This window comes from Callithrix jacchus, chromosome 6, assembly GCF_049354715.1.
Source record: "Callithrix jacchus isolate 240 chromosome 6, calJac240_pri, whole genome shotgun sequence".
In the NCBI taxonomy this organism is placed as follows: domain Eukaryota; kingdom Metazoa; phylum Chordata; class Mammalia; order Primates; family Cebidae; genus Callithrix; species Callithrix jacchus.
In genome coordinates, this window is record NC_133507.1 from 125,684,614 (window position 1) to 125,705,042 (window position 20,429).

Sequence of the window (20,429 nt, forward strand, 5' to 3'; positions counted from 1 at the left end):
ACCAGAGCTTTGCCCAAGCTGGGAGTGGGGAGAGGAATCTGGCTTTACACAATTGAAAACAGCTCTGCCTTTTTGTGTTCATTTCCTCCCCGATGCCTCACCCTGTGGAGGAGAATTTTTAAAGGAGTCTCTTCCTAGCTTAAGAAACTGGTTTCCTAATATCAGCAAGAGGAGCTACCACTCCTATACAAATAGGCTCTATAGTTATTGAAATAGAAATTGGGAGCAAGATGACCACAGAGGTGGTCAACAGTAAAAGAAATGAAAGCAAGAGAGTTCAGAAATAGGAGAATGCAGACCAAGAAGATGAAGGAAAGAACACAGGCAATGGGTAAAGTCCAGGATGAGAGAGCCCAAGAGAGAAGGGAGAACAGAACAAGGGGCAAAGTAGAAACCCAGCCTCACCTGCAGCCATGTGTCCCCAGAAAGAAATGAGGAGGCAGAATCAGCTAAACGTGCTGATGGCTATCTCCCTCCAATCATGTGAAAATACTTCTGACACATTGGGCCCAAATGCATGGCAAAGATCAGGAAAATTCCCTTGCTCTCCAAATCAAAGTCCTCACCTGTTTGAGGTAAATTGGCCCTTCTGGGGAAATGTCTTGCTTTATTTGATGGGCAGCCATCCACATGGAGGTGGTTAAGGACAAAAGACGCATCTGGTTGCCCTGAAGGAAGGGCCAGGTTGCCCATTAAGTGACAAATAAAGATGGTGTCTCCCTGTTATCACTCTCTGCCCATGAAACAAGGAGAGAGCCGCTTTTCTTGCCCACAGCCTGTGCAGAAGCAATAGGCAAATGGTGGGAGTGTCAACCTTGGATTCCGGGCTTAATTGTAGTCCTCTTGCTTAATGAGGTTTCATGAGGAGGAGGAGGAGGTGGGGGATTGGTGTGTGCTCCTGTGGCTGGGGGTTAGCTAATTAAAAAACAATAAAGCTGCCAGCTGCCGCTGGTTAACAATCTGGAACCCTCCCTTTCTTCCTCCCAGAAGTGAACACAACACAGAGAGATAAAGCCTCTCTAACTGGCCTGTGAGCTGAGGTCCTGTTAGCACCCCAGATCAAACCACCCCATTTTCTTCCTAAGCTCTCTTTGGTTGCCAAACACATTGCTAGTAGATCTATGGAGAGTTAAAGACCCCCTCATAGCCAAATTACACAAAAGAAAACAAAACTATCTACCCTTTTCCTAGGTGCTTGAGACAAAAAATATACCCTGGACGCAGGGAGGTGATGTAGAAAGGGGTATCTTCCAGCTCCTGTCTCCTGTGTCTGTCCTGATACGAACACATGGATGGGGAGGCTCTCCAGGAAGGGTGCATGGTCTTCCCACCAACAGGGCTTCTCCTCTGTGTCCAGGGCTTCACCACTTCCAACAATCACCTGGGGAATTTGCTTAAAAGAAAACTGCTTCTCAGGCTCTCCCCTAGAGATTCTGAATAAAGTACTGTCTGATTCTGTATTTTTACCAAGGGCCTTCGTTGATGTTTCTGATCAGATATGTTTGAAAAATTATCTTCTCAATACCTCTTTAACCGAAGGACCCGAGTAGAGAGTGGAGAGAAGGGAGTGAAGTGGAAAGTTCCTTCAATGGGGAGGGATATTTCGCAGTTACCAACAAAGGGCCAAAGCCTGTGATTTTTCTGTTTAAAGAGATCCCCCATCTCCTAACACCTCCAGCTCAGCTAGGGAAAAGCAACGTAACAAAACCACAGGGTGTGTTTCTAGGGGGTGAAAACTAGGTACTGATTAGCTGTGCTATCTTAACAGCATTTTTGTTTCCACCAGAAGTTGAAGGATCCCTATGGCAAATTATTAACACACTTATAGTGAGGCTTAAACCAGGATACCCCCCACCTCCGTACGAATTAATCAAATTTCAAAAGTTCACTCACTAGTAGGTGACATCTATGTCTTTTTGCTTGAGGCTGTGCAGGTTTTAGCACTGAAAAATCCCGTATTGGGAAACCTCTTAGTCCCAGGCAGACCAGGGCATGGATCACCCTACCTCTAGTAACCAGCTCAAACTATTGGTGTCTCTTTTGGGATTATTCATATTTTCTTTTCCCCTAGCCTAGGTGCACCATGAATTTTACAAGGGAATTTTGAATCCGGGGATACCCAGGCCTCACGTATGCATTCTCTGCACCCCACTCAGCACCTGCCTCAATTTTCTCTTCTTCAGCACCCATCAATTGGCTAAAGAGCCAGCTTATTCTCTTCCCAGCTTCCAATAATCTTTTCCCCTGCCTAGTAAAAAAAAGCCCTATATTCTCCAAATTGAGTTCTCTGATGACTTTTGTGTGTCCTTTTAAGTCCACCAAGTAGGCTGGCCTAGTATTAAATACTTTGTAATCACATTTTATTTGCATTTCTAATGTACAATTTGCATGGCATTTGCTAATGCCTCAGTCAGATTGGTTCAGATCTCATCCATATTTATTTAGGGGGAGTGAAAGTGTAAGAGCAAAATATTGTGAACTCCTAGTCAGAGAAGCTGACTCCAAATCCAGGCCTTGACATTTATTTGATCAGCAACCTTAGATCAATCAGTTTTCCTTTATGAAAAATTGAGATCGTTGAATTACATTCCTTTCTAAAAATTATATGTTGAAGTCCTAACCCCCAGGACCTCAGATTGTGACCTTATTTGGAAATAAGGTCATTGTAGACATAATTACTTAGGATGAAGTCATACTCATCTAACTCACACCCATCATTTTGGAATAGGGTAGGTCCCTAATCCAAAATGACTGATGTCCTTAAAGAAGAGCGAAATTTGAAGATAGGCATGCATGCAGGGAGAACGCTGTGTCCAGTGTGGTGTTGCGCTACCACAAGTCAGGCAACTCGCAGAAGGCAGGACCAGAAGGTAGGAGGAGAGAAATCTGGAAGGAACAGATCTTTCTCTTGCGCCTGCAGAGGGAGCATGGCCCTGCCAACTCCTTGATCTTGGACCTGTACACCTTCGAGTCTCCAGACTCTGAGGTTCCTGTTTAGAAATAAATTTCTGTTGTTTAAGCTACTTAGTTTTCGGTACTTTTTAAAATGGCAGCCCTACTAAACTAATGTAGATGGTAACACCTACTTTGTAGGATTTTTCTGAGAATTAAACATATAAGAATATTTATGTGAAAGTACTTGGTACATAAGAGTCATTAATGAATAGGAGAAAAAATAATACAGAGGGAGAGCACTGGGTTACCAGAAAATGACACCCTTGGAGTTACAGCATCAAGTTTCAAACTCCGTTTTTTTTCTCTGTTATACGTTATATGGCAACTGCAAACCACTTCAGCCTTTAATCTCTTTGATCCTCATTTCCTCATCTGTAAAACGGATGTAATAGTACAAACTTCCTAGGGTGGTTGTGATGATTAAGTAAGAGAACACGGGAATGTATATCAACCAGCTTTGTAGCAAGAGGCCACATGGCTTTTGTCCTTGCAATTTGTAGAAGGCACAAAAATATAAGCCTCTCTTCTCTCAGCAATTGCCCCCACCTTTGCCCCCTTAGCCCTTGACTGGGGCCAAGAGCTAAGAGCTGACAGATGAATGAAGCTTGAGATCCTGCCAACCCTTTGTGTGTTGAGGATGATGGCACCACAAGGACTTCCCTTTCCTTTCTTCCTCCCTGCCCACCCCCAATTCAAGAGCAAATTTCATGCTGCTTTCCTGAGGATCAAAAGAGCTATGACTCTGATAGTTAATGGTTTAAACCCCCTTTCCTTTCTTTTTCAGAAGAAACAATTTGATAGCTATAATTATTGCTGCAGATCCAATTTTTTTTCACAGAAGTTAAATAAGTCTGCGGTAGTATTTCAATAGATCAATGTGTTTGCTACACTATCAAAACCACATTTTTTCCTACTCTGTTGGAGAAATGAACAATTGAGTGCCAGATAGCAGAACTGAGGTTTTGTTTAATATTTATTGCTAGCAGCCACATTCGCTCCTGCAAAGGTATACTTATACTCAAGAAAACCCATGATGGCAATTCACATACAACCTTCCTCTAGGATTAAACATACACATACTGAAATATTTGCTCCCATCTTAAACTCTGATACCTTTTTACCAAGTAACTCATTTTCTAGAGATTTATCTTAGAGAAATAAATATTCAAGTGCATGGTAATATACAGCTTTGTGTAACAAGCATATTCAATGGAGATTACTTATAATGTTTAAAGCAAAATCCTAAATGCTAATAATAGGGAATGGATTTTGTGAAGCATGGTTCCTCTTATTAATTACATAGGATTGGCAATCATTGAGTGGAGACTTTCCTACTACATTATGAAGGTTATCAGTTAGTTACAGCATCAGATCCATAAGCAATTTGCCATCTATCAGTGTCTCTTCCCACTTTTTCTATTTCCTACTGCTTCCTGAGCTGTCATAGAATCCATGCCATGGCATTCTCTGGAAATGCCAACAATCTAATAGAAAATGTAAGCTTTGAAGGGACACACTACCCTTCTTGGCTTAGATGTTTCTCCAACAACTTTCATCTCATCAGTCAAGTGACATCTGCCTCAAATGTTGCCATTAAATCACCAGGAAGAATTTTGCTGATAATTTAATTGGAAATATCAATGCTGGCATTCCAATTCCTTTTTCAACATGATAAAAGTCTTCCTAGAAAAGCATCCATGTTGTACCTGTAAACCACATCTCAAGAGGCCCATGATTCCATCTGCTGGTGCAATATATAATTTCTAGCTACAAATAGATCTTGTGTATACATCAGCATGGTTGGATGTAAAGGGCTGGTTGAGCCTCTTTACCTTGGCAAAAGCAGGAAAGAAGCAACAGGTATCAACTTGGATACAAGTCACAATGGGAGTTTGGAGAACAGGTCAACAAACACAAGGGATTATCTACATCTTTTATGGACGTGCAAACAAATCGGGGATAAAAAGTATGTTGCAATATGTACACACACATACACACACACAGATAGTAGATAGACAGATTGATTTTAAGCAAGAGTCTTCTATTAGCTATGTGTACAGGTGCCATATGTCCTGGGCAGGTGCTATATTCTCAAATGTAGACATATGCCACTGTTCCCACTACTAAATAAAACTAAGCAGTGGTTTCTCCCTGATCTATGAGCTTGAAATGGAGACAAAGTTTGAATAAGGCTTGTTTCCAGTTGGGAGTCACTCCAGCTCATGGTTTTTCAACCTTGGCAGTGCTGACATTTTGGACCAGCTAATTCTTTGTTGTGACAGGCTGCCCTGCACATTGTAGGATGTTTAGCAGTATCCTTGGCTTCTACCTACCAGATGTCAGTAGCTGCCTCCTAGTTGTGGCAACCAAAAAACTGTCTCAGATGTTGCCAAATGTCCCCTGGAATGCAAAATCACCCCTAGTTGGGGATTACTGCACTGGATTATTTTTTGTGGTTGTGTTGAATGTTAGCAACTTAGTTAAGCTGGAAAAAATTCTCTCCAGAATTTCCTCCCTTGTATAGTTCCAGGTTGGCATTGACCACAGGAGACATTTTGCATGAGATTTGGGAGTTAGAGTGAAGCCTCAGCTGTTTGGTTATGCTCTGAAGTTCTGTGCAGAGCCCCAGGCACTGTGACAGCCCATGTACATTGTTGCTGGTTTACTGGCTCACCTTGTTGGCATAGACGGCTCTCAGACCAACAGCAACTCCAGATCTACTCCTTTAGTCTCTGAATCCTGTGTCAAAGGATACCAGCTTTCTTTCCAAACTGCTCGTCTAGTTGACTATAATGACTTCAGGCTCAACACTAGAGATAAAGGCAGTAGCCTGCACAGGGGCTTCACCAGCGCCTTGAATTGAAAAAAAATCCAATCACCGTAATAAATCCTTTACTATCTGTCACTCACAGCAGTTTTTCCTCTCTGATTGAACCTTGACAGATATACTAGGTGGAGGCTTCAGGTTGTAGTGACAATTTGGAGGAGACCTGGAAGACTTCCCAACATTCTACACCAGATAATTAGTCTATATCAAACCTTTTGCCAGGGATTGGTTCAGAGCTGAACTAAGTCAACTGAAGCCAATGAGATGCAAGAAGAAGCTTGCTTGGGGTTTCTGGAAATAAAACGTCAGTCTGTCCCTATCCAACTAGAAATAAACACAAAAGTATGCTGTACCAGTTGCTGCTGGCAGCCACCATGTGACCATGTGGGGAACCAGCTTTAGGATAAAGCTGATGCCACTGACAGCAAAGTGAAAGCCAAAAAGAACCTAGGTCTGAAAATATCTCTGAGCTGTGGAATCAATAAACCCTGAAACCTTCTCTACTTCTGAATTTCCTTTTGCATGAGATAATAAATTGCCCTATGGTTTAACCAAATCTGGCTGGAATTGTTGTATACTTAAATTAGCTTTAGAGTCTAGTTTAGACCTTGGGTACAAATTATTCTCAATGATTATAAGATTTGTCCTGATTACTCTGAGATGAAGCCTCCATTTCTTTTTAAAATGTCCTATACTGCTCCTCGTCACCTCAGAACTAGCAGTCCGGATGATCTTGCTTTGCTGCTTCTACCAATTTTGTTGGCGTCCTCAGTATGTAAGAAGAGGAGTCAAGCAATTGCTGCTAGTTCTTTTAGCCCCAGATTCTTCCTGACACGTCTGAGCTAAAAGCAAAGGATGAAGAAAACTGAACAAAAAGTCTCCAGGAAGTTCAGACATGTGTGGACTTGTTTCCATCGCAACAAAGATTCACCCGAACAGCTTGGGCCTTCTCCAGCTGTGATCAATGCAACAGTCCTGGGCCATCCACAACCAACAGGAAACCAACATGCAATAATAGAGGCAGCAAAGTGAAACCCTCCCTGTGGTATCAGGGCATCCTCGTACCTGGGGCAATCTTTGTCTCCTTGTTGACTGCAAGGTCTTGGATACAGAGTAGATAACCCACTCTGGCTTCTCGGTCCATGGACATACTGGGATGAAGTGGAAGAGTCGTGGAAGGGCTGCTGCTAACAAAAGTTGCCTTTATCTCCACATAGATGGTCTGGTGAGTCCTGGCAGGATTTCAGGATTCCCATTTACTCCCTCTGCCTGGCACCTCTGCACCAGGGCACAATTGATAGAGCCCTCAGTGATCCCCTGGTCAAGAGTGTTGGGATCAGGCAAGCTAAGACTCAAAGCCTTGTGCTTTTATCAGATAGTGAGCATGTCATGCATATTCTAAAGCCTCATTGCCTCATCAATAAAATTAGAATAAGAAAACCTCTCATCATGTGCAGCATATGGTAGAAACACAATAAATATAATTTTCTTTGTCTTTTCCTCCCTCACCCCGTCACTGCTGCAGTTGACCTCCCTGACCCACACCTCCTCCTACCCAGGGTATTCATCAGATCCTTCAGCTTAGCTGGGTGGTGGTCCTCCCTGCAGTTGCCCACACTCTGACAGCTGGAGAAGCTCACATTAGGAAAAGCCTACTGTCTAGGTTCAAAGCAACCCCCACACTTCTAGCTCTGTAAATAAAGGGAGGCACGCAGTGCACAGGGTCAGAGTGTCACACTTCCTGGGGGAAGAAAAGGAGTTGTCAGAAAAACTTGCTGCCATGTCCCAGTGGTGCCTTCACCACGTATTCATGTCATGCCTGACTCTGGGCACCCACTGTTTCAACCCTGGTCACACCAATGATTGTCAAGTTCACTCATAGACTAATGATTTGAAAGAAGTATAATACGCACATGGCTGGGATCCAGCAACCCTGAGCTTAATCCTGCTCTAGTGTTGATTAACTGTGTGACTTCAGATAAGTCATTTCAGCTTAGTTTCCTCCAGAACCTAATTGGGGGATTATCTCACACCATCTCAGATCCTGTATCATTTGGGGCAGAGGTGGAATGAGCACATTATGAAAAATGCCCTCCTCTGGCCTGTTGTAAGGATTCAATGTCTTTTAGACCAGATAATCCCATGAAAGTCTTGGTTTTCCCAAGAGTCAAACAGAGTGTTTGTATTAACCCACACCACTGAGGTGTAGCCCATATTTGGTTAATTGAATATCATTATATGCTTTGAAACTGTCACTGCATTTCAAAATGCCTGTTTCTTATTAAGAAAAATATGTACAATCACTCAAAAACGTGCTATAAGAAGGAAGCTGCCTTAAGAATATGTCTGTAGAGAAGCCAATTGTTTGGGAATTGGGATGCATTCTGCAACTTGTGAAAAGAAGCAAAAAGAGAAAAAAAAAAAGAGGAGAGAAATGAGAGGCACAAATATATTGACAGATGAGAAGAATAAATGTTTTTGTTGCATGTGCCATGCAGAGGTGTTCCACACACCAAATTATGACATAACTGTTGGAGTAATGGCTGCAGCTGTTGCCTTTGTAAAGTGATCCACAATACCCCACTCCAATAACCACAGCAATGTGTCCAAGTCACTCCACACAATGAAGACAGCCTAATCCCATGCCACGTGAGCTCTGTGCCAGCCATGGCCATATCACAGCAGCAGGATCAAGCTGGGAATAATCACATCCTTAGGAAAAAAATCCCCTGTGTAACACACTGAAATCCCTCTTAAACAAAGCAAGCATGTGAATCTGCTAGTGAACAGAAAAATTCCTTGAAGAATTGCCAAGTAAGAGTAAAGTGTAAACATTCCATATGTTGCCCCCATTTCCATGGGGTAGTAATTTCTAGAGGGAAAAATTTGTTCTGATGAACTAGGAATATGCTGCTGGGTTGTATTCATTCATTCATTTGCTCAACAAATATTTCTTGAGCATTTACTGTGTCTTCAGCATTTTCTGGCATATACCAGAACTATAGTGATGATCTCAGCAAGGGAGGTCAACATTGAATAAATAACAGTAATTCACAGCAGTTGTGATATTGCTCTGAGAGGGAGTCTGGTACTGAGTGTGAATTACAGACTGTATCTCCTCTCTGCGTGCAGATTGAAATGTACGAGCTTACAATCACTATAAGCCTACTTTGCATAACAAGGGACTTGGGAGTTGGTACCCAGGGAACCAGAAGTTCCACTGAGGATTTAAAAAATCATCTTTTAATGTTTTATTTGATAACATGTTCTTGTCATTGAATATTTGAAATTTGGCAGTGAGTTTGTCAGAACCATCTCAATTCAGGAAGCGATAAGCACTGAAGGTAATTGTAGATATGGAAAAGTCCCCTTTAATAAACGCAGAAGAACACATTCCTATATCTGCGTAGGTTCATGTAGCAGCCAATATCATAGGCCCTATACTGAGCCTGCCTGGGTTCAAGTCTGTCTCCACCACTCACTTGCTGTAGAAGCTGACTTACTTAATAAACTCTCCAAGCCACAGTTACCTCATCTGTAAGATGGGAATAATTCTATTAGCTCCCTTACAGGGCCATTGTGAGAATTAGGTAATGAATACACATACAATATTTTACGTAGCCCTGGGACATACTGAATGCTATCTTATCATTGCAAGCACTACTGTTACTTGAGTCGAAACCTAGGATCCGACACTGCAGCTAAATTATTATGTCATCTGTAAATATTTTCTTTCTTATTTTTTGGGAATCACTCAAATTTAAATTGTTCCTTGATCTCAACCCTGGATCTCTGCTTCTTCAAGATGTGAAAACCTCTTGACCCTTAGACCACCCTTAATTGTTTTCATTTAATCAGTCAAAAACATGGATGCACTCATATAGTCCATACTTCAGTGATTATTTTCCCATTTCTCAGGTTTTGTCAAGAATGGACTGGCTAAACACACCATCTTCTGCATGCACCAGAAATCACACAGTAGAGGTGCCACAAGGTAGCTCCGTAACTGCTATGTCACTGTTTATGAGTTAATTTTAAGGAGCAGACTGCAGTACCTAACTCCTCTAAAACCTCACCCCATTTCCTAGCCACATGGTCACCTGCAAATAATTTAGACAATTTGGAGGAAACATGGAAAGGTCAATCATTCATCTATATATCCTTTGTTCTTGAAGAGTACAGCCAACTATATGAAGCCCCATAAAATAAAAGGAAAAGTCTTAGGAAGTCAGATACTTAGTTTTTTAACCTTTAGCGTTCATTGTTGATGAAGGGTCAAGGACAACTTGGACATCTTGAAAGGCTGTTGGGACAGCAGATTGAATTTTTTGCATAGATGATAAAGTCAATTCTGCTGAGTTTTGATCATTTGTGTATTCCAAGTTCCTCCACACAAGCAGACTGTGAATGAAAGCAGCACTAAAGATGTGCGAGCACTATGGTTAATTGCGTATGCAGTAAATACAATTTACTTCTGAAGAAACAGTTTGCTGTTTATTCATGGGGGAAAAAAACAACTTGATGACACTGACAGAACAGGAATATTGTGGATTAGGTTGAAGGAAAGTTCTCTTTAAAATGCTTTTGAAAGGACAAATAAAAGCAATTTTACTTTTTCTTTTTTTAATTGCATTTTATTGTATTTTTTATTGTGTTTTGGGGTACATGTGCAGAACATGCAAGATAGTTGCATAGGTACACACATGGCAGTGTGTTTTGCTGCCTTCCTTCCCTTCACCCACATTTGGCTTTTCTTCCTTTTGTAAATCTTCACTCTATTCCATCATCTGTTCTTTCCTTTCTTTTTTCCTATTTCCTTTCAGCGGATCCTTCTGCACTTTTCCCAAAGAGAGTTTTCTGAGAGCATGTCAGCTAATTAATTATTTTTCAACACTATTTCTATGCCTGACTTCCAACCTCCCAGCAGCCCTGCAAAATACTCTGCTGCATCCTTCATTTACCCAAGAAAGATTCTGGGAAGAGGTGATTAATTGAAAAATGGGGAAAACTATGTTGGGTTGAGAGAGACAGAGCACATGTCAGGATCATTCAGATCCAAGTTCTTGAGCCCAGTGCCATTTCCCTTCCATGTACAGCGGTCCCATGGGAACCTGCTACATCTTCTGACTCCACAGGGAGCCTCGTCTGGGTCATGGCAGCAAGTGAAGACTGTTTTGCCCCTACCCTACATGCTGCGTGCTCAAATCTCCCCTGATCTCATCACCCTTACTCTTGAGTTCCAAAACCAAAGGTATGGTGTTGCCTGACAGTTACCACTTATGTTTGGCCAAGCAGGCTGGTGATGCCTGCCGATGAATCTTGCTCATTGCTGACACTGTAAATTAGTTCCAAATGGTGTTCTGAAGGCGCTACCTGCTGCCCTCAGTGTTCAGAGACCTGTCTTCCAAAACACGCTGCCTTCCCTCTTCTAACTGTCAGAAACACCTTTTCTTTTGATTTCTGGGGGTCTCTCTGATGTAGTGTGTTGTTGGGCATGTTGCTATCCCGGTTTTCCATTTGATGAAATAATCAAAGTGACGTAGATGCTACTTGGCATCCAGGAGGGTGGATAATTTCCTTTATAGGGGTTAAAGATACAGCCTCAACCCCTCCAACTTACTGTAAGTTATAGAAAGTGATGTCTTTTTCAGTGAAATGAAGTTCTAACCACATTGGGGAATAATTGTCAGCAGCCACCAGCAATGGAAAATAAGGAAGCTATGGCCAATTTCAGGTGTGCAAGGCCACGTGCTATAACAATAACAGTCCCCTTTTTGTGGTAGGCCTGATACCATAACCAAAAACTTATCACATAGATAAGAAACTGGGACTAAATTTGTGGTGGACGAAATTCCATCATAACCGCGTCACTTGCATATCCAGTTATGCAGACTCTATACATATGCCCAATCGGCCCGAATTAACTTGCACCCACATGACATTCAGTGTTGCAACAAAGTGAACATGCTAGTTTAAGCCATAAGAAAGCTACGCTTCCAAAATTTTGCTTTTTATGTCCATCCAGAGCCGGACATTTTCCATTACAGAGTTATGAAATGGGAATCTTTCCTTTCTTGTGAATAATAAATAGAATCGTGAAAACTAAAAAGAATCTGATGGAATTCTACAAGTGAAGCTAAGCTGACATTTAGTTAGCAGAAGTAAAATTATTTCTTTAAAAAGTCAATATGCTTTGTGAAACTTTCCATATTTTTAATTCACTTGCAACAGATAATTAGCTCATATATTTAACTAAGCCTGCTAAATTTTATTCAGCATATTTTTTAAAGGAATTGACATGCTATTTTATTCTTGCACTAGTTCAGCCACTAATACAGTACACAGAGTCAGCCTCTACTCCCCTAACCCCCACCTCTCCTTAAAAGGTTATTTAGGGCTCCGTTTTCAGCCAAATGATCTGGATAGTATTTTCTCAATGCCATGCATCATTTTTCCAGTGAATCTTTAACTTATCCATGGGAGGGGACAGAAGATGAGAGGAAGAAGGGGCAGAAAGACAGGGGCTAGGGGAGCATTTGAAATGAGAAATTTCCATTTGGCTTCATTCTGATTGACTGTTGGTGACTCTTGGTGAGTGCGCATGGCCTCTTTTCTTCCTTGTAAAATGGGAGTGCCACGTGTGATGGAAATGCCTTGCCAGGCAGGAAGGCTTTCAGGAATGGAGGGGGCATAGGAGGCACAGCATTTCCCCCTTAAGAACCAAAAATAGACCACCTTTTAGGGCTTGGAGTAAATTTTCTATATTTTGTTTGATGTGTGTCAGGCATTCTCTCAAAGTGCTTGTAAGATGCAGAAAAACTAATTATGGATAGTTACAAATATCATGCAACATTTTGTTCATATTTAAAGTGTTCTTCCTTCCTTTCTATTTGTTTCCCTTTCCTTTCTCTTTAAGGTCCTTCTCTCTTACCACTATCCTTTATCTTCAGTACTTCTCTGTTTCCCATCACAGAACCTGCCTTCTTTCCCTTTCTGTTTCTGGTCAGTCCTTCAGGAACTCCCCACAACCCCATCTCAGATGAGAATGATCTTGCCTGCACGTTTTCAGCAGGCAGGGCACATCATGAATGTGTCTATATTAAGGAAGGAGGACCAGATTGTTTACTTTCTCAGAAGGCTAAACATCTCGGCTGGGAGTCCTTGACTATGTGCTTAAGGACACAGACAGAAAGGACAAAGGGCAACAGAAAGGGCTCCTGCCACTGTGATTTGCATCCGAGTTCAATTCTACTCTGCTTTAAACAGTCTCATTTGAATACACAGTACATTAGCTCCACTCCTGCTTCCTATCCAATATGGGAAATACATTCATAGCTCAGTAACCTCTCCCCGGTCTAGTCCAGACAGTGGGAGAGAGGGTGGAGAGGGGGATCCAGCAACTGCAGAGAAATTGTATTTCAAATGAATGTCTTTTCATCAATTGCTTGTGTATCCCTCAGCTGCACTCCACGATGAGATTTGCATATTTTTTCTTCCTAATGAAAATAACTATAGGATGAAGATTTTGTTTTTGTCCATTTAAAAAGACTGCTTTGCCCTGTGTGCTTAAGGGCTTCTAAATATGTGAGGGAAAGAGATGACTTGTTAGACTAAGGGAAATCAGAAGAATTTTAGATGACCTGTCTACCATTATCATCCATATGAAGAACCCTGACTGAAAATTGTCTCCAGAATGCTTTCTGGCAAAAATTAATAAGTAGATTTATAATGTAAGGCTATGTGAATATAGTTAGATGAAGGACCAATGATCTAAGCCAAATCAGTCTGCAGAGGGCCCTAAATTATGCACGAGGCTGAAATGACATTAACGCACATTGTCTATTCCCTTTCTTTTCCATTTTCATGAGAATTAATATGTGCCTCAGGATCCTTGTGTATATTTTCCTAACCCCTTGTCTTCTTTTAGGCTGAGAAAGTAGGAAGGTAAGTCAAAATTAAATGTGTTTATGAGTATAAGGGTGATATTGTCAAATGTTTGAACACCATAATAGTCCTTTTTTTAAAAAATAAAATCAAATTAGGACCTATATATTTAAAGTGTAGTATTAATAAGGGAATAGTGCTTAAAAAAAAACAACAAATATGCCAGAGCTTGTTTATATAGCCCAGACTTTTACATATCAATGCCTAAAAAGTAGACAACTTAGAAGGCTATGTTTTTGTCATTTTAGCTTTTAGTTTTCAGCCATAGTTTTGTTTTGTTTGGTTGTAACACCATAGTCAGATTTGCTATGAAAACTTATAGTAGTTTTGATTGAATATCATCAGTGGAGGAAATGTTTTGTCATTTGAGGGTAGGTTAGATTTTGGCAAATAGTCAAATATACCTGGAGCCAAGATAACAAGTGAGTGAGCAGCTACGTGTTAGTTTAAGTAAGATCTTAGGTCTACTGAGCTCAGTTAATTTCCTGCTGAAAACTGCAAGATATGTGGAGATTCACACTCACCATGCCTGATAATCCCTCATGCCTTTAATCAAAGAATTGTACCATTAGAAGAAATCTTAGGAGTTACAGAATTCAACCCCTTTGTTGAGGGAAATAAAAAGGCTATCATAAGGGTAAAATTTTACTTAAAGCAACATTTTTTTCTTGACTATAGAAATACAAGTAATTATAATTTTGTTTAACTAGTTATTAAATGGCAGTAAGATTTGGATGCTATTCACTTGTTGGGGAGTGTGTGTATGTGTGTGGTCAGTGTGACTGCTTATATTTGTAGGGCATTTCAGGGTGTCTGCCCTGCTCTCAACTTATAATGCTTTACTTTGGCACTGTCTTCTTTCACTCCACATCTGATCCTTAAAGTCACAGGTGTGGGGCCCTGTCAGCCATCTTGGGAATGTGACACCTCTTCTTGGAGATGGCTGATTGGACCAGCAGTAAAAACTTATCCAGGTCAGGCCAATCAAATCCTCTCTTGAAAATCTGGAATTAGCACTTAGGCGTTTTTCAATATGATTGCATCTATAACAGATAGTTGGAAATTAAAGTTTTCTACATGATTCCATAAGAAATGGGGAGCCAAGAAAGCTTGTTTAGAGAGAAAGAAAAAGTACAGAAGATATAAAGGCCTTTTTTTGAATTTTATAAAACACTTTATTCTATTTTTTGTGATGATTATATTATCATGTTATTTTTCTCCCTTAATCTGTTGACAAAAAGAATTATGTTGATTTTTTAAAGTTATGCTTTAAGTTCTGGAGTGCATGTGCAGAACATGCAGGTTTGTTACATAGGTATACACATGCCATGGTGGTCTGCTGCACCCATTAACCCATCATCTACATTAGGTATTTCTCCTAATGCTATCCTTCCCCTAGCCTCCCAACCCCCGATAGGCCCCAGTGTGTGATGTTCCCCTCCCTGTGTCCATGTGTTCTCATTTTTCAACTCCCACTTATGAGTGAGAACATGCAGTGTTTGGTTTTCTGCTCCTGTGTTAGTTTGCTGAGAAGGATGGTTTCCAGCTTTATCCATGTCCTTGAAAGGGACATAAACTCATCCCTTTTTATGGTTGCATAGTATTCCATGGTGTATATGTGCCACATTTTCTTTATCCAGTCTATCACTGATGGGCATTTGGGTTGATTCCGAGTCTTTGCCATTCTGAACAGTGCTGCAATAAACACATATGTGCATGTGTCTTTATAGTAGAATGATTTATAATCCTTTGGCTATATACCCAGTAATAGGATTGCTGGGTCAAATGGTATTTCTGGGGCAGGGCGCGGTGGCTCAAGCCTGGAATCCCAGCACTTTGGGAGGCTGAGGCGGGTGGATTACGAGGTCAAGAGATCGAGACCATCCTGGTCAACATGGTGAAACCCCGTCTCTACTAAAAACACACAAAAAATTAGCTGGGCATGGTGGTGCGTGCCTGTAGTCCCAGCTACTCTGGAGGCTGAGGCAGGAGAATTGTTTGAACTCAGGAAGTGGAGGTTGCGGTGAGCCGAGACCACGCCATTGTACTCCAGCCTGGGTAACAAGAGCAAAACTCTTGTCTCAAAAAAAAAAAAAAAAAAAAAAAAAAAAAGGTATTTCTGGTTCTAGATCCTTGTGGAATTGCCACACTGTCTTCCATAATGATTGAACTAATTTACACTCCCACCAACAATGTAGAAACATTCCTAAAATGAGATAGAGGGCAAGTGTTCCCACGCATCTGAGAGTTCCAGTTCCCACTTAGAGTTTTTCTTGAAGTCTGATTACATCACTGCACTTAGGTTCCTTGAGCTACCATTGCATTCTTAAATAATATATTTTAAAATGTTTTTCTTTATTAAGTTAAATTAAGTTGACTTTGCTACTTTGAGCCAACCAGATTATACTTAAGGGATTATGCATGCATATTAACCCTCAAGAAAAAACAGAGTAAGTTAACCTCTCTCAGGAACCAAAGTCCTTTTCATGAAGAAATGAAGGGTTCCCTGAGAGAAAATTGAAGTGGGACAAAACGTATTTTTGTCCATAAGATCTGGGCCATAAGATTTCAGTCACATGCCGAGGAAAGCTTTTCAGAGAAGGATTCCCTCTGAGGTTTGGGAGAGTTGAAGCACCTGGACCGTGTTACATTGATTGATGATTGTGGGAAAGGAACAATTTTGGGTGTGATCTGCATGGTCCCGTGAACAGGTGCTTATCTGACATAGTCCTAGGGAAACTGGGAAAAGCAAATGTAACATTGTCATTGTCCTGTATTAAACTGATTTACCAACATCCCCTGCATTGCCTAGTGTAGAAGATAAAAATCCAAACTCTAAATAGACACATAGGCCAGGCACTAAGGCTTATGCCTGTAATCCCAGTATTTTGAGAGGTTAAGGCAGGAAGATTGCTTGAGGCCAGGAGTTTGAGATCAGCCTAAGCAACACAGTGAGGCGATGTCTCTATTTTTAAAATAAATACATCAACAAATAAATAATAAACAGACACATAAGGATCATCATCCCATCTACAGTCTCACCCTCATCTTCCAGCTCACGTTGTGATCCAAAAATACAAGCTGCTAAGGTCCTCTCCTTCACTGCAGACCTCCATGCCTTTTGCACATGTTGTCCTCTCTGCTTGCAATGCCTTTACCACTCTAGTGGTGCCACTCCATCTTAGCTTCCTATTCCCTTGGCCTAGAAAATTCTTGTTCGACTTTCCAAATCCTCTCCAAGAATATTCTACTCTGGGAGGCCTTTCCCTGGCCAGGGTAGAATTAATCGCTCATTTCTGTGGACTGCTTCACTACCTCATCAATACTTCCATCATTGCCCTGTATTGCTCTCTATTGTAATAATTTCTGTGTTTTCTTTCCAGCTAAACTGTAAACAATATCTCATTCATTCGAATGTCCAACAACGAATAGTAATGGGGCACTCCATTATTTATCTGTAGCACATGCTCTGGTAGGTAACACCAGGTATGTGTTCAATCAGTGTAGAAATAAATAAACTAAAATTGCATAAAATAATCTTTAGAGGAAACTCTAAAGTAGTGGTCCCCAACCTTTTTGGCATCAGGGACCGGTTTTGTGGAAGACAATTTTTTTGTGTGTGGCAGGTGGAGATGGTTTTAGGATGATTCAAGTACGTTACATTTATTGTGCACTTTATTTCTATTATTATTATATTGTAATATACAATAAAATAATTATACAACTCATCATAATATAGAATCAGTAGGATCCCTGAGCTTGTTTTCCTGCAACTAGATTTTTCCATGTGGGGGTGGTGGGAGACAGTGACAGATCATCAGGCATTAGATTCTCATAAGGAGCCCACAACCTAGATCCCTCACATGCACAGTTCACAATAGGGTTTGCCACCTATGAGAATCTAATGCTCCTGTTGATCTGACAGAAGGCAGAGCTCAGATGGTAATGCAAGTGATGGGAGTGGCTGTAAATAGATAGGAGGCTTCGCTTGCTCACCCACTGCTCACCTCTTGCTGTGTAGTTCTGTTCCTAACAGGTCATGGACCACTTTCTGGGGGTGGGGACCTCTGCCCTAATGTATGTGTTCTAGGTGATATGTCTAGAACAGTTAAAAGTACCTTAGTGAAAGTAACTCTTGAAACTTCTTGCATTATTAACTATGTTGCTTGTTGCTTTTCTAGGAGGTGAAGTAGATGTCACACATAGGAGACCTATTCAGGCTATATTGCTCAACAGGGATGTTTCTGTATAAGCACTTCTTACCAGTCTGGGGACTCATAATAGAGAATGAAATGTCAATTTGTTTTACCTTGGTTTGTCTCGCCCTCCTTAATATGACTGAAAGAGGTTATGCCTTGGCCCAGAAGCCCCAAAATCTCTACAAAACAGAAACAACATCTTTTTTTGTTCACCGTTGTATACACAGCATCCAAATACAAACTAGGTAGCCAATAAATATATGTTAAGAGAGAAAGTTGGGGAAGGGGTGAGATGGAGGGAGAGCCAAAGAGTAGAAGCAAGGAGGGACTTTATAAGGACATTTAAAAATTACTTGAGAGAAACTAAATTCACTCTCTAAAGTGAACCATACACGGCAAAATCAGTTAAGTGTAAACACACAGAGCACGACATAAATACTGTAAAGTGTGATTCTACTGTTTGCTATGCATCATCCCTTACCAAGGATTTGGTGAAGGTCTTGGGTTCAGTGGTGGTATCAGGCCATAAGCAAGATCACTGTGCCGTCCTGTATCTCCAACCCAAATCCCTTCCTTTCAGATCCTGCACTGGCACGGGTGCTTTGGTGTGAATTTCAAAAAATCTTTCAGTTACTCTGTCTGAGTAAATGAACAGCCCCTAAGCATCAGTGTTTCTTTCTCAAGGGTAAAGAGTTCAGTAATGTTGCTTCTCTACTCATACAATGGCTGGTTTCTTCTTAGCTGTTCTAACCCAAAACCATGTTAACATTGGAGCAGTGGGAATCCTGCAGAGCAATATATTTGTAAAAGAGCTCTCTTCTCTCAAAATATCTTCTGCCTTTGTATCAAAGGAGTAGCATAGATATTCTTGGCTTTTGGAGAACACACACTCACAAAGAATTTCTTTGAGGCTGAATACAACCCCTTCACTGAAATTCTCTTTCTTCTATAATTGTTCCCTACCTCACTTTTAAAGCTTACCTTGGCTTTGGAGCAATGGTTTAAAATGGTGGCAACTGTTCAATGAAATGTTGCCATACGGATTTCCAATTAAGAGTTTTGTGGCAACTACAGATGCATTAAATCTCAAAATGGAATAATAGAAGACTTGAGCTAAAAAGATTATATAAAAGATAATCTAATATAAAACTTTTATTTTACGATTGATTTAACTCAGTCCTTAAGAAACCAGGGAACTTGCCTAAAATTACAAATGAAACCAGTGGTAGAACAAAGAGAAGAATTTTAGTGAGCTATATTCCAGGCCAGGTGTTTTTTTCTGTATACTATATTGAGAAAAGGCAGATAAGATCTGATAGTACATAGTGTGACAGTGAATGAGGCTAAGGTCAAGTTCTTCTGATATTTTAGACTGAAGAGACCTGAAGACGAAAGTTGACAGTGTTGTAGAGTGGTGAAATTGAAGGTCTTTGAATTTCTGTTTGAATTCTCCATTCAAGATTAGTTATGTGACCTTGAGGACAACAGACTTTTCCAATCCTCAGTGCTTATCTGTTCAAGGAGCATAATAAGGGTGCCTGTATTATACAGTTGTGAAAACTAAATAGTAATGCATGCAAGCAAATAGCACAATATCTGCACATAGCAAGTACTCAAGATAGTAGAGTCCTATCTTAACACATTTAACCTGGGCTAATTCAGCTTGACATATGTCCTCAACAGAACAAGAAAAAAGAGAAATAAATATCCATTTATTTGTGCATGTGACTTGGAGTGAGCATGAGAAGGGATCTATGTGCTTGTAGGTTCCTTAGTCAATGTCAGCCTCCGTGTGCCTCTCATACCATGAGCATCTCTATGCCCCCCAGAAGGTCTTTATAAAGTATATATTTGTTGTACATAAAATCCTTTAAATGGAAGCCATAGACTTCATGTGGTGCACACATGAAGAAACATCAGTGTGCTTTAATAAGGGAAGAACTAGAGTTAGGCTTATGCAGAACTGTGGTGTTTTTGGTCTCCAGCATGACTCTCTAAGATATCAAGAGGAAAAACTAATCAAATGTCATTTTTTGCCTTAGGCTTAGACTTAATATCTAAATTCCTTCATTAGGAATTTAGCATTTTACTTTGGCATTTTAAATGCCATCATTGTCATCATCATCATCATCATCATCATCACCATCAAACATCATCTCCACTAATGGCCTGTCAAAACCCTATTATCACTTGGGAAATCCCCTCTTTTGGCATTATGCTCAGATTTCCCCTTAAAAGATTACACTTAAAGCATCAGCCTTCTTCACACATTGTATAATCAGAAGCATTTCAAGAACACCTTGGAAAGAGATACCACAGGTCTTCCAGGCCATCACAGCACATATTTAGTGACTAATTCCAGGGCCCTGTGCCCCTCTTTCAGGGTTAGGACTAGGGAGGGCCAGTGAGGCACTTGCCTCAGGTGCAAAATTTAAGGCAGCACAAAGAACTCAGTAATCAGATAAATAGTATCTTAACATAATATTTAAAAAAATGAAAATTAT